The 16506-nt window shown below is 27.8% G+C and overlaps 1 pseudogene; it reads left to right on the forward strand.

The window, feature by feature from the left end:
• The window catches only part of LOC136984954 (protein couch potato-like), a 96260-nt pseudogene extending 80228 nt beyond the window's left edge, over positions 1-16032 (forward strand).
• Positions 16033-16506: the final 474 nt, after the last annotated feature.

Raw genomic sequence — 16506 nt, forward strand, 5'->3', positions numbered from 1 at the left:
TTATAAATTTAAAGAAATTGCCGTAATTCCCTACATCCTCACTGCTCTAAATATACATTTTCCTTAAATTCTCAGGGAAGTAGCAAGAGTAGAATGATGAAGATCTGTATATCTGTTACTTCATGAAAATACACACAATTTGAGTAGAATATAAATTAAATTTTCTATAAAAACAACTCAATTAAATTATAACGTAAAATTACAAATACAGTAAGGATAAATTGTGTGAGAAGGTTGCATATTAAACCTACTGTGCATAGAAGATTTACATCACCTCACGCGAAACAAAATAATGATTATTCTGAAATTTATTTTCTCATAATCATCAAAATAATAGACCAGATAAAAGTAGTTATAATTAATTTTTTTTAGGTGAGAACCTTATTCGTTAGTGGATTACCCATGGATGCAAAACCAAGAGAACTCTATCTTCTATTTAGAGCATATAAGGTAAGGGAAATTTTTAATAATTAGAAAAAGATATTATCTTTGACTGCATATATTTTCAGGGATACGAAGGATCATTACTGAAAGTTACGAGTAAAAATGGAAAAACGTCCTCAGTAAGTTCATTATTAATTTCGTTTTATGTAAAAATATCTAAAGTAATAAATAAGCTGTAAAAGTATAAAAATTTCTCTGGACGATACTGCGAAAAAAAATCATTCATAACTTGGGGAAATTGCTTCTTTATTATACGAAATTTCCCTAAATTCACTTAAGGAATGTTGTGGAGAAATTTGTCATTTTGGGGAAATTTGTTTGCTATCATGTACGAATATTCCCTAAATTCATTAATTGAATGTTGAGAAAGGAAAATCATTCGTCAGTTAGGGAATTTCCTTAATATCATTTTACGAAATTTCGCTAAATTCACTTAGAGAATTTTATTAAATGCATTATAAAATTCCCTCAAAATTCCTCCCTAAATGATTTTTATTTTATTTTAAATATTTGATATATTTTTATATCAAAAATTTAAAATATATTTACAAAATTAAACAGGTAACATATTCGAAATTTTATTACATCCATTTACAATAAAAATAATTTAGAATTTTCTACATTTTATAGCCAGTTGGTTTCGTTACGTTCTCAACTAGAGCTGGAGCCGAAGCGGCTAAGCAAGATTTACAAGTAAGAAAGATAAATCTAGACTTTACTTTCGTAAATATTAATTAATAAATAATTAATTACAGTATTTACTTTCACTTTTGGATGTGTTTGAAGACAGTTAAATCCTGCAATACTTCGCTAATGACTTTTAACAGGTTAATTGTTGGATGATTGTTAATTTCTAATTTATTTTCACTTTCAGCAGGGTGTGAGATTTGATCCTGATTTACCTCAGACAATCAGACTCGAATTTGCCAAAAGTAACACTAAAGTTAGTCGACCCAAACAGTCTAGTCCACCAGCAGGAGGAACTCATCCAACTCTTGTACCAGCTTTGACTGGTCGTAAGTGTTATTTTGTTATATATTTTTTTAATGTTTAGAATAAAATTTAATACATATCACCATTACTTATCATTTTATTTTGAGAAAAATTATGGTTTTAGCATAAATTTTGGCATGTATAATTAAGCTACAGCTTGTCTTAGTTCAGTTTAAATTGTAGTTTTGAATTAAATTTAATTATATTATTAATTAAAATAAAATTAGATCTTTTTTAATTCCTTCAGTTCCGACGTGTTTTGCGGGGAAGTTTCCTTCATTTTTATTTTATCATTCGCTTTCTTAAGAATGAATTTAATCGGTCGATTTCAGTATTATTTCAATTCCGATTTTTAAATTGTTTATTTCAATCACGTGATAAGTATTTTAATTTAATTGTTGTAAACGATTATTTTTAACTAAATTAATCTGTTAGGAAACTGATGAATTAAAAAAATCATCAGTTTTCTAATAGAATGATTTAGTTATCATTTATGCTTACTAAGCTAATTTAATCAAAGTTTCGTTTCAAATATGACTATATTTAACTCTTAATTAAAAGTAAAATTTAACACTCGCTCACCTGTAAACGTAAGAAACATTTTTTCCTTCTTTTTGGGTAGAAAGTATAAAATTTCGTACATTAACTTATAGGATTTTTATAAAACAAAAAGTAGTACATGGCACTCGTCATCAGGAAGTTACACTTGTCGCTGGCAACACAGTGAATTGCAACTAATCCAATTCAAGATTAGAGAAGAGTGATGACAAGAATGATTTTATTAAGTTCTCTTTAAATTAACGACAGTATCCATAATTGGATTGTACATCAAAACGAAGTATACATTCGACAGGGTTTTATAATAAAAGTTAAATTATAATAAACCATTAATTACATAGTGTTAATTAATCAAAATGTAAATACCGAGACTATTATTATTATTATTACTATTAAGGGGATCGTGTTATACAAATATTATAAAATAGATAAAGTGTAGAAAGTTAGTTTTATCCACGTCGATATGTTAATGGAAAAGTTTAAAAAATATAAAAAAAAAACTGGTTCTAGTTTCTATCTGGAGATTAGGAAAACAAAAACGTAGACATTTGGAAAACTTAAAGCGGAAATTTTTCCTACTAACAGGTAAACGGGAATATTTTAGATAGTGAATTGACGCGATCGCATCTACGTTGCTACATTCACATACCGTTTCTTGCTTTTTTAATATGCTAATGGATGTCGTAGCGAGGGAAAGAAAGTTGGATACGCTTCCATTGCTTGATGATGCGTTGAAGCAAAAGGAATCTCTCTTTCTAACGATCAAGCACGTGGTTTGAGTATCAGTTTTCCAACATGGCGTATCCACCTATCGATACATAAACGTATGAACCCGTAAAGATTTTTATGAAAATTGTCTCTACTACACGCTACTTTCGACTTTTTTACTTATATATAAGTAAACTACATACATTCCGTATGTATATATATATACATTTTTAATTTATTTAAGTATGTTATTAAATTTATGTGTAATGCTATAAAATGTAGCACGTTCCTAAAATGTTTTTACATATTGAAAGTTATGGCCAATGTTTTGTAGAAATTATGGATGAAGTGGAATACAAGTTGACTTTTTTTGGAAAAATATTTTTAACGTTTCTATTCTAATGATTTCTTAAATAAGTTGAATTTATAATTACTTAAAGTATTTATTAACTTTTAAAAAACTTTTTTTTTTAAAGTTAAAAAGTTAGTTTTATGTATTAAATAATAACATTTTTAACGATTAAAATTACATATTATATTGTTTTTTCTTTCTAATTTCGAGAATTAAATATAACCTTTATATTTGAAAATAATTATTTTGAGGATGTTTATTTTTATTTTTTTATTTTTCTGTTTCTTATGTTGAAGCTGTTTTTTATTTTAACGTTTCTCGTATAATTCTTCATAAACTTTTTACTATTTATTGTTTTTTTGGTCGAAGTTCATTATGTCGTTCTGTCTATCCCTGTTCATTATACCGATGATGTTTCCTTATGTTATTTCAGTCCCTGTCCATTATGCTGATGTTCCTTATGTTCTGCCTGTTCCTGTCTATTATCCTGACGTTTCTTATGTTGTTGTTTATCTGTACTGTTGATTACGCTGATGTTTCTTATGTTGTTGTTTCTTATATTGTTGTTTCTGTTTATATCTTTATGTTGCTCTTTATGTTGATGTACTTTATACTCATTATATAAAAAATATGCAAATTTACTATTATCACTTCGAGATTTTTCAAAATGTAAAATAATAAAATAACATGTAACAAAAAATAAAATATTAAATATTTAGAGCTAGAAAGTTGTTTCATTAAGCGAAAAACATTAATAATTTAAATCCGCATAAACACAGAAAATATTGAATTGTTTTTTTCTACTATTTTACTAAATTTTTACACAAATTTCTCACTTATTGATTATCTCATCTACACAATATTTTTTTGAAAAAAATGTATATATATATATATATAAGAAGTATTAAAATATTTATAAACGAGTAAAACAAGAGAGAAACGGTACAAACAAACAGTTTACAAAAATAAGAAAGTAATAAAATAATTATAAAGTTTAACAATTAATAAGATTCCAAACGATTTAATCTTAATTTTAATCGTGTAAGAAAGAATCAAGAAGTGTAAATTTCGAGCAGTAGAAAAGGAGAAGGGAGAAGGAGGGAAAAAATAAAATCCCTAAAAGTTTCATAAAAATTCCAAAACGCAAATAGGCCAACATACTTAAGTAGAATATATAAATTAAACTTTATAATTCCTACTTTTTCTCCCCCATTTTCTTCTTCGGTAAAACCTTAATTTGGTAATTTTCCAACAAAATACTCCGCATGCTTTACCTCATCTAAAACTGGGCAATTCTTATCAAAAAGTTTGTTTAAAGGAGCACATTTTTTCCCCTTTTTTCCAAGTAAAAATTCTCATCTCACGAGGCAAAAGACAACATCTTCAACAGAAAATTTTTCCTATTCCTGATAATGCGATTAAAATTTAATCCCCGTAACTTATAATCTCATTATATCCTACAAATTTTGAATAATTTAAATCATTAAATGAAGCATTCAGCAACGTCTCAAGAAGAATGTTTTCGAACGTGTATTTAATGATTTCTAACGTAATTTCAGTAGACTTTAACCCGAAATTACACTTATAAATTCCCTTATTTTTATATGAAAAATAATGAAATTTCTTCGTTCAAAAGTCATTTACGAATAAATAAAGTAGTGTAATGCGACACTTCATTTAGGAATGGTAAATGAAGAGTGTAAAGTTTCATCTTTATCTTATATCACTCCGTATAATTCAATTTAATTTTGGACAATTACTTTTCTAGCTCTCTTACTCTTTCTCTCTCTCTCTCTCTTCTCTAGTAATCAAATTTTCATGAAGTTTAAATTGCTAAGTTTTAGTTGGAATAAATTAATTAGTGAAGATAACTTTTTTTAACTTTTTGCTTGTAATTGAAGTTAATTTATTCTGAAATTTCTCCTTTTGTTTTATTGTTTTTCAGCGTTGAAAACCGCGAATTGCTAAGATATTGTTACTTGTATGTAGAGTCGTTGAATTTGTTGCTATAGTATTAATAATTTGGTTGCGATAATATACGTTCGTGTATTATTTCTTCCTTATAAACTTCTTCCTTTTAGGCTGCTACATTGTAAATTCCTTTTTCTTAAACTCCTTTTAAACTGATTCCTTGTGAATATTTGCCTTTCAAATCCTCTTTAAACTCCTACATTGTAATTCTCTTTCTTTTATACTCCTTTAAAACTATCCGTGTAAATACATTCTTTTTAAGTTTGTATATTGTAAATTCTTTTCTTTTACACTACTTTATAACCGTATCCTTCCTTCTGAACACTGCTTAAACTCCTATATTCTAAATACCTATCTTTTAAACTTCTTTCCTTTAAATTCCTTCCTGTTTAAACCCTATTTAAGGCATAGAATCTTACGATTGAAAATGCAACAGAAAGGCATCTAGAAAGAAGTAAAATCAAAATTTTACTTCTTTCTTTCTTATTTCACTTTCTTCCTTCAGTTTACTTCTTTCTACTTGAAAGGCCTTTTACTCTTTATAGTTACTATAATTTCTTCGTTTCTTCCAATATCAAGGAAATTAAAGATTAAAAATGTAGTGTAAAGAATGATAAATAATCCTTTCTAAGATGAAGAGAGACTATTTCTATATAAAACTGGAAAAATATTAAGAAAGATACTTTATAAAGGACTAAGAGCACAAGAAAAATAAATGCATAGGACTAGGAAGAATTAAATGAATGATTATGGCTTTACATATAATTAATTTATGAGAAAATTTATAGAAATTAAAAAGAATAAGATGATTACTTAGCATATTTTAAATCTAAGTTATCCTAAAGATGATTTAAGATGCTAAAACGGGTTCTATAACCAAGAATCATCTGTACAACTGAGAATTTCCTGTGAATACTTATAACTAATGAAAACGTTTCCTAGGAATACTTTTATTCATACTTTTGTGAATATAAGTATTTGTAGAAAGTATTTTCGTTTTTAGAAGTAAATGGAGAGTTTTTAGTTCATTTAGAAAGCTTTAAATCTTATAATTCTGTTTATAAACCTTTTCAGATGGTATAAAATATTATTTTAAACACATTTAGTCAATAATTTAAATTACAAACATGCATAAGATACATTAAGAGTATTTTTTAATAAATTAGATAAAAATTTTATAGGTATTTAAAACTTTTCTTTTGAATATTTCCATAGAGAATACATTCGAACAAGTAATAATTTAATTATTAAAATAATTATTAATATTCTTAGATATTATAAAAATAAATATCTGCACAATTTATTTTTCTAAAATTCTAATTAAAATTCATCAATAAATAAAAAATAATTTTATAATAATAAGGCAACAAATACAAATTAAAGTTAGAAAATTGCACGATAATTAATTTAAGAAAAATTCTATAAAGAAACAAAGGTAAAAAAAATACAAAAAAAGCAGTTTTAAGATCGAGAAAAGAAGAAAATTTTCTACTAAAATTTAACGTAAAATAAAAAAGTAAATATATATTTAAAAAAAGAAGACAAACATGCAATTTGTTTTAAAACGATTGAAAAAATGTTTAGAAAATGAATATAAAAAAATACAATAAAATAGAAAAAAATTACATGAAAGAGGAGTAGAAAAATTGTGAAATGCAATATCTTCCATTCTGCAAATTAACGAGGTGAACAACTACTGTTATAGTAACAATACACGCTGTGTTTTCCTCCCCTTCTTTACTTTTGTATCAAGCTTACACACACACATACACACTGGATAAACAGGTTGTTTTTTCCTTAAAAATAAATAAATAAATATATATATATATATATATATTTGGTTATTTCAAACAGATATATTATTGGAAGCGTCATTTGGTTGGCAAACAAGTCCGTCTAGAGATATATTTCTGTCAATCGAGTGAAAACACGTCATTTTCAGGGCGAGAAAGAAAACTCTTGATTCATCAAATATTTAAGAAAATAGTGATTAAAGCAACATTGCTGGAAACATTATAAATATTTTATGTTATTGGTTACATTTTGAGATAAAACTGTTTAAAGTTTACTTGCTTTCAATTTTTTAAAAGAATTTTTCTTAAAGTTACCAACGATATATCTTTTTACATTTTTATTTTATTTATTTTTATTTTATTTTTTATTTTCTCCCTTCCTTTCTTCTTCCTCTTCCTTCCCCTCCTCCTCCTTTTTCTTCTTCTTCTCCTTCATCTTCTCTCTCTCTCTCCTGTTACTCTTCTTTACTTATGGGGATTTAGCAAGTGGTAACAGCTAATAAATTTGTTTACATTTTCAACAAATGCAAAATAGAAAATCTTAGTTATATAATTTTTTTTATTTTTTTTATCTTTATTTTTATTTAACGTTTGAAAAAATAAGTTAATAAAGATATTTTTCTAAATTAAAAAATATTAAATTTAATCTCCTTCAGTTTGCTTTTTTTCCTCTTATTTTTTTTTATTTGTTGTTTTTTATCTTCTCGCTTGATTGAATAAAATGCCATTTTTTATTTTTATTTTATTTTATTTCAGACCATCACTTTTTTTTATTAATATAAAATGTATTTTTGTGCGAAAATATTTAATTTTTTTAAATATGAATTTTTAAATAAATTTTATATATTTTAATTAAAATTGGCAGATGTTATCGAATGCCTCCCCTCGTTATAAACATGGAAGAGTTTTAAATAATTTATTTTTCATTAAAATATATAAAATTTAGCGAGAAATTTGAAGATTTTAAGCGATCAAATTTTTCTCTCTTTTATCTTATAATTCTTTGTTATTTTGCTTAATTCTAGAATCTTTATATAGAATAAAAGCAGATATTCGTTCTTGAGCTATAAAACTGATATAAATCGTTTAAATTCTCTCAAAGTGATCAAAATGGTTTTATTTTTGTTACAGATGAAAATGAAGATTTACGATCGTAAGAGATTTCTCTTCAGGATAAAAATGATCAAAGTTTATTTTTTATTTTATTTTATTTTTATTTTTATTGCAAAGAAATTGATCAAAAATCTTTCTATAAATTGAAAATTAGTTAAATTATTCATTTTCTGTTTTGAAATTGACCAAGATTTTCTTATCCAATTAGAAATTGATCAAATTGTTTTCTCAGCTGTGAAATTGTGAAATTGATCGAATTAATTTCATGTATGAAACTGACCAAATTATTCTCAGCTGTAAAAATCGATTATTTTTTCATCTATTAAACTGATTGTTTATCAGCCGATCAAATTATGTTTTATTTAATTGTGTACTTGATCAAAAGTGTACTATATTTTAAAATTTATATTCGTAAAAGATATTAAAGTTTTATAATTAATTAATTTAATATTAATAATGTTATAAACTTTAACAAAATAATTTCGTTCATTGAAAATTGTATTTTTAATTTCTTGAAGTGTAAAAATTGAGCTAAAAACTTCGGTTTATTAAATGTGAAATTGTTCAAATTTATTTATAAATTAAATATATTAATTTCCATATTTGTTAAACTGATGAAAATATCTTCGTAAATTATTTTTACTGCTTTCGGTCTGTCGAATATAGAAAAATAATAATAAAAAATTGATTTTTGATTAATTTTTAAGGAATAAGAAATTAGAAGAAATTACAAAAATAACAAATTAAAGAAAACTATTTAGAAATATTTCACTATACGAATAAAATTTGATAAAGAAGAAGAAAAGAAAAAGAATTACAAATAACTCTTATAATTTATATAAAGTGAAAGACTATGCTGCAGAAAGTGGATTTGAAGATCAAGTAAATTCTAGAAAATCTCGTCCTGAATTTAAAAGTAACATTGAAAAAAAGTTCTGGAATAAAGCATTGTCCTGTACCATAATCCCATAATTCTTTTCACAGTAAAAATTTCCATTTAGAATCTCATAGGAACTTGTAAACAATCTTATCAATATTTTGTTTTTATGTGGAAGACAAAGATCAAAAGAATTCAATATGAAGTCTCTTTCTTCATGCATTTTTACATCGAATTCTTGCTTAAAAGATCAAAAATATAGTAAAATTTATGTTTTACATGTAAAAGTCAATAAAATATCGATGTAATATTAGTTTTAAGTGCATTTAACTGACTGTAATCAACATTTTGATGCGTTTATAATTCGTTAATTAATGTATAAGATTGAAATCATTACAATGGTATTTATTTTAAGTAAGACAATCGAAAAAACAAATGAGGTAAAAAATGTATTTTAAAGCGAATTTATTGCTGTAGTAGCATATATAAAGCAACGTAGCAAGCCTGAGGATTTACAGGTAACTTTATCTGAAGCAGGACATGTAGAAATTGTCGAAAAAATAGCATTGGTTAGCCATAACTATTTTTATTGCTTTGATAGTACCGGTAATGTAACATTAAACCTGGTAGCAACAGAGTAGCAGAGTTGAATTTATTACTTCTACAATAAGAAACCATCTAGTTTAGGAAATAAGTAAATTTATTATTATAATAACACTTGAAAGGTTATATATATATATTTCTTTGTTTTATTTTTAGCTAAGGGAGCCACAAAGATTTAATTGCTGTTACATTATTTTTCAGATGAGATTGGAGCTGCTCTATTACCTGCTGTACACGACGGTTGGCCTCATCATCCTCTCTCTTATGCAGAAGTTCCTGTGTCTTCGGCTATCCCCACAGCAGCATTAGTACATCCAGCACTTCACGCCCAACTCCCAGTGAGTAACGCTTTGCTTCTACGTCATTAATGCTCCATCACTGCAATCTTTTCTCTAACTGTAGAGCAAACTATAAAAAAAAAGGAATGAAGAAAAAGATTTTTCATTAATGAAACTTGAGCTTTGTTTTACTAAATGATTCCCTACACTTCTTATACATTATTTTATTTTATTTTATTTTTTTGTTTCCTCCCCTTCTTCTATTCGTCTGAATGAATTTTTTCACCCTCTTCGATTGATTTTAATAAAGGTGATTCCACCTGGCAGTGTAAATTATTCTGAAAGGTTTTAAAACTTGTGCACAGTTTAATTAGAATTTGTTGCGTTTAATATACCATTTTTCCACTTATTTCTAATGTTTAGACGTTAAATAGAGGTTGCGTGGCATTATGTCATTGTTAGTGAAACTTCTGAAAGCACGCAATTCTGCAAAATGATAACTTCCTCCTTCACCATAAAATGTTCGAGTAACTTCTCCTCTGTCATTGTAACCATAACTGTCTGTCAGGTATCATTTATAAAATTTGCATTTTACGCAATCTATTTGTGAATTTATCAAGAAATTTATTTAAATAAATCATTATATAAGTCTAAAATACAGTATTTTTTCCTCTATAATTTGTAAACATTTATATATATATATATATATATAGAGAGAGGGAAAGAGAGAGATAAAGATAAGAATTTTATGAAGTAAAACAAAGAAATTATTAATATTAAAACTGGGAAAATGAAAAGATTTCTTGTTAATTTTTAGAATTTAATATATAATTTTATAAGAATTTATTATTTATATAAATCAAGGGAATGTTCCTGTGTCTAATTAATTAAAAACATGTTTTCTTTATTTTAACTTGTTGGGACGTCGAAAAGAAAATATTAAATAAATTAATAAATGATAATTACTAGTTAATAATGATTAAAAATTAAAATTCTAAACTATTTTTATTTAATTTTAAAGTTAAAAATGCGAAGATTTTATTTTTATTTATTTTATATGGACGTAGTTTTTGTGTACAGTTAACACCTCTCTTGTACATTTTTAAACCTCTTTTGAGTAGAAAGAAAATGTTAAATTAATATAAGAATAATGAAAAATAGAAGTTAAAACTCAAATATTTTAAAGAAAATTGCAAATTTTGAACCTATAAAGTGCTAAAGAATAGAACTTTTTACAATAAGAAACGAAAAACAGTATATATTTCACCTATTTTTAACTAATTGTTTTACCTGTTTAACAGTTAAAATATAACATCAAGGAGCACCTAAGATCAATTTTACATTATTTTTCTTCACAAAATGATGGACAACATAATGCAAGATCGATTAAGATGTACTACAAAACCCGAAAATTACTTTCAAAACAATTAATCTTTATAAATAACCTATTATTAACATCATCATATATTATAGGAGTGATTAACTCGTTGATGAAGGACATTTATATATATATATATATATATATATATATATATATATATGTATATATTTATATTTATCTTAGAAGAAGAAAAAGCTCAATCACTATGTATCCAGAGAGAATTGAAGTTGCGAAAAGCTTGACTATGCTTAATTATCCATGAAGGCCCAAGTGCTTATATTTATTTCCACTCCCAAGAGGGGCATACGTCTTGTACAAAGTATCTTACTAAAACGAATAAAAATCGAGTAAGGCATACGCTCAAAAAATACTTCAAACTGTACGGTTCTTCGTGAAAATAGCACAGGAAGAGGAGGGGGGAAGTTGTATACATTTGTACACGCACACGCATGCGCTTGCTCTTAAACATCTTTCTTTCCTCGAAAGAAAAGCATCAGACGGAGGTGCCTTTAAAAGTACGTATCACTGAAGTATCCTTGTGTAAATGTGTAATAACTCAACACGTTTTAACGTCGAAGAATGTGTATAATAATTTACTGAAGCCATTTTGTGTTGGCTGTAATTTGTCAGATAATTACAACCATTCCTTTGATAAATTTGTTCATTTCCTGCCTCTAAATGATGCTAATATGACTTATAAAGGGTTCTAGGCTCGAATTACAAATTAAATCCTTAATTTTGTAACCAAGTCGAAAGATTTTAAAGCAGTTTTCTTAATTTTATTTACTATTTTGGTGAATTATTCACTTTTAATAATTTTTTTAAAGATGTTTTTCTTGATTGATGTTGCAAATTTGGGCGGATTCTGCTGATGCACAATTAAATGAATATCCTAATTTTTCTTTTAAAGAATGGTGGAATTAATTATAATTTATAAATATAAAATAATTGAAATGAGCTCCGCCCAAATTCAGGACTTGAAAGTGGGGGAGGGAGAATGATTGCCAACGACTAGAGCTGCTGAGTGTTGTTGCTCCGCCCAAATTTTTAAAATTAAAGCAAATTTGGGCGGCCTCGACTCCGCCCAAACTGCAGTATCACCACGAGAATTATCTAACGACATTGGTGGTTTTTTTCTTAGCCGCCACTCACAGTACCTCATCCTCTCTCTCATGCTGCACTGGCAGTAGTGCCACTATTCATGCAACAATACCACCGCCCCATCTGGTCACCAGTCCCACAATGCCCAGTCCGGTTGGCTCCACGTCTTCTTCGTCGAACACCGTACCCTGCTCGACCCTCTTCGTCGCAAATTTGGGTCAGTTTGTCTCCGAACAAGAACTAAAGGATCTCTTTGGAAGGTAAGTGCCATGTGCCTGTATAAGGTATTGCAAATTACTTATTTTCATGCAATATACTGCACTTTTTAAGTCTATAAGTAGAGGTTAGTTGGTGGAAGAAGGTAACACAATACATAAGCAATTACCAACGGGGTGCCACCTGGAAAGGCTTTTTATAGGAAGCTGACCCCTATTTAGGTATTTGACATGTGAAGAAATCCACGTAGTCGGTCAAAAACCCGCGACTAATTGCCAGTGTTCAGTGGTTTTATCCACTCCGCCAGTAGTGGGCCTGAATAGTACTTAGACATAGCGTAACCTTTATATATTACCTTTATCTGTTTAGGTCCAATTTAATGATTTTGCAAGTTCTCTCGGGCTAGGATCTTGGAAACAAAATAACAATCCTGTCTTAAAACAATTCATTTCACAAATCATTTATGTAAAAAAAGTGAGAAGGGTTGCAAGCGGCCCTTAGTAACAGGCCCATTACAGGTTTAATCACGCCCTTAATATGTTGTTGTATAGTAAAGATGGATCCCAATATATCAAGGCCACAATACCCATGAGATTTTTTAAAATTCGGTTTGGATTCGAACTCGGATCCCTCAGAATGGTATTCTTAAGCGAAAGAGCTGGTGTTCACACAATTTCAGTCACCTGGCCAATTAGTTTATATAAAAACTATATTAATATAGATCATATATTCATAGAAATACATTGTGCTTCGAATATATAGAGAAATTCTGTGTATACACAAGTATAGGCTTGTAGGATAGATAACATAAAGCGACTCAACACATGAGCAATCTGCCAAGGGGTTATTCCTGCCAGGACTTTTTGTGGGAAATTGGCCCTATTGAGGTATTAGACACGTGAATAAAACTAGAAAACTCCCATGGCTAGCCTTTGATGAGGAGCGAACCCGCAACCAACTATTAGTGTTCAGTGGTGTCCATTGGTGGGCTTGTGGAAAAGTGGAATACAATATATAAGCAATATACAGAGACTTCATATTAATAATTTCTAGAGAGACTGACAGATTAATATATATATATAATAAATTTGTAACTGATTAGATACCATTTAAATATAATGCACTCTGTTATAAATTTTATATAATCTCATATGCAAAATTTTCAACAATTTGCATGCAAAATACTTCTAATTTTGTGCCAAATTTTGATTTATGTATAACTGTATCGTTACAGCTTTCCAGGCTTCTGTCGTTTAAGAATGCACAACAAGGGTGGTGCACCGGTTGCATTTGTAGAGTATCAGGTAAGTTAAACACATAGTACTTCAATGTGTGTGTTCAATGTAATGTGTGTATCATGTAGTCAGCGAGTCATTTGCCATGCTCTTTGTTGTCAGGACATCCGATTAGCGATGCATGCTTTAAACGCACTTCAAGGCTATGTACTCTTCTCTTCGGATAGGGGAGGCGTACGAATTGAATACGCAAAGAACAAAATGGGTGAGGTAAGTGCACGGAAAAAATTTGATTTCAATAATTAAATAAAAATAGAATAAATATGAACAATTTTCTCGCAACTAAATCGTTTAATCAATCATGTGATGGGAGGGAGTCGAGATGATCACGTGGAGGTGATTTCAAAAAAAACATGCAATTAAGTAAGCAAACCAATGGCATAATCCGTTTCATATGAAACGAATGATTTGGTTTGGTTAGTTAGCTGCTTGTTTCTCGTACTCACCTCCTGATGATTAAACGATTGAAAGTTGTCAGAAAATAGTGTGAACGGGGCTTAAATTAACACCAGTTATAAAGTTTCCCTTGTGTGAACGGAGGTTAACCCACACCACGAGTTAATTTAACTATCGTTTAATTAGTAGATGAAATACATAATTTAGTCCCAAGAGAACAGTTCATAGTCCATGGGCGTTATATTATTTAATATTGCATGACATATAACGCAGGTAGTACGTAAAATACGTGTAATAATTTACTTACTAACCGCTTGTTTTTTACAAAATCTTTAAAAATTAAATTCTTATATATATATATATATATATATGTATAATTATCAAATTTTTTCCTTATTTTATGCTTATCAATATTATTAAATTAACGAAATAAAAATATCTACTTTGGATCGAATTTTTTATAATTTTAATAAAACATTATTTTGAGGGGTAGGATAGAAATATATATATATATATATATTATTTTTAGAATCTTGAAACTGGAAACCTTTAATAAAAAATTTAACCTGTAACAATGTTATATATAGCACAAGATTTATTGATTCAAGATGGGTAATCAAAATTTATTTATTCCCATTCGACAAAAACATTTCGAACTTGGAAAAGAAATTTTAGAGGGGGTTTTCTTTTTCAATAAATTCAAACCAAAGTTTCAAATTTCGCTACTTGATGGCATAATTTGATTGTGGTATAATTTATTTTTATATATAACTTATTTTTCTTTTTTTTTCTCTTCTTTTTCCTTTACAGATGTCAAGGGAATGATTCATCATAGTTTAGTCATCTTTTTGGAAATTTTCGAACATTGTAAGCATCGTTATTTATGTACAGTCCAAAAAATTATCATCCAGAAAATATGTGCGTTTTGTTTTTGATCTTCATATTTTCAATTATCATCCTTTTTATTTGTTTTTTTTTTCTTTAAGAAAATATTCTAAGTAAGGATTATTAGAGTTTAGAAGAATTTGGAAGAGCATTCCTTGTTTTTTACTCCCTTCTTTTTTCTTTTGGTTGATGTCGAACACTTTTACTGAAGTGACCTTCCTTGCAATGGATGCCTGGATGGTATGCCTCCCAAATAAAAAAACAACATATCACATCCCTCTTCGTGGACCAGAATGAGCAATTTAAAATTATACTTTTGAGAAAAAAAAATACAAGCGGCTTTTATTCCCTTTGTAATCTTTTTGTGACTGTGATGTGTGCCATGTCTATGCAAATTTACCCTACGATGTTAAGCTGTTCTCGCGAGTTTTTTGTACATAGTATGGGAAAATATATATATATATATAAAATATAGACCAAATATAGTAAGATATAAATGCATCTCTTTGAAAGAAAAGGGAATAAAACAAGACATTAACAGCAAGATAAATTTTGAAGTAGCCTCGTATAATTTGAAGAGAGGCCTCAATTTTTTCTTTTGGAAATGTTTACTGATTGATCGATCTCTTGTAGCTAGGTGGCCCCCCTTTTGCAACGCAATGTGGGCCTCAACCTTTTACGCATGTAAGCTTATATAAAATCCATTATTAGTCATTATCCTACGCGAATTACGAACATACCAGGGAATTTCTAGTTGCTGTAAAATTACTCCGCCCCGTTGGGCCTGGTTATGTCTCAGTTATAAGTATCAAAGAGAAGACAATCAACACTTCTTAAGGACAAACAAAAAAGATATCTATATATATATATACAAATTTAGAACCACTGGATAAATTGGAATAAACCAAAGAAGTATGTATCTATGCATTAGTGTTTGTCTAATGCAAATGCCTTGTTAGAAACCTCATCTAATTTCTTTCTTTTAAAAATATATCTTGTCAATTGGTAAGAACAATTGTTCGAGAGCAAAAAAACATTAAAAAAGTTCAAGAAATGTTCATAAATTTATTCAAACTTTTCTGTTTTCTTTCCCAAAGTCTACCTCTTGTGATTAGCATGTTATTGGTGTTTATAAAGAATAAAAAAAAAACAAAACAAAGGGAAAAATAATAGCTCATAAATCATTGAATGATAAAGAATCATGTTGACAATCCTTGATAAACATTTCTTTCGATGTGAGATAAACACTTCTGCTAACAAAGGCAGTTTCATATTCCGTCCATTAGCTCTCACATTGATAGAAACAGCAATAGGACAATTAGGAGTGTGTATGGAATTTAAAAAAAAGAAAAAAAAATACATAAAAAATTAGAATATGAAGTCCTCGGAATTAATTTACTTCCTGGTTTACTTCCGCAATAATTAATAGACCCTACATTATAATTCTTTTTTTTTTTGTTCTATTAAGTCTAGTTGTGTTATTTACATGATATTGTATATATCGATATAAATATAAATATATATATATAAATATATAAAAGA

This window comes from Centruroides vittatus, unplaced genomic scaffold, assembly GCF_030686945.1.
Source record: "Centruroides vittatus isolate TY-2023 unplaced genomic scaffold, ASM3068694v2 contig_120, whole genome shotgun sequence".
Taxonomy (NCBI): domain Eukaryota; kingdom Metazoa; phylum Arthropoda; class Arachnida; order Scorpiones; family Buthidae; genus Centruroides; species Centruroides vittatus.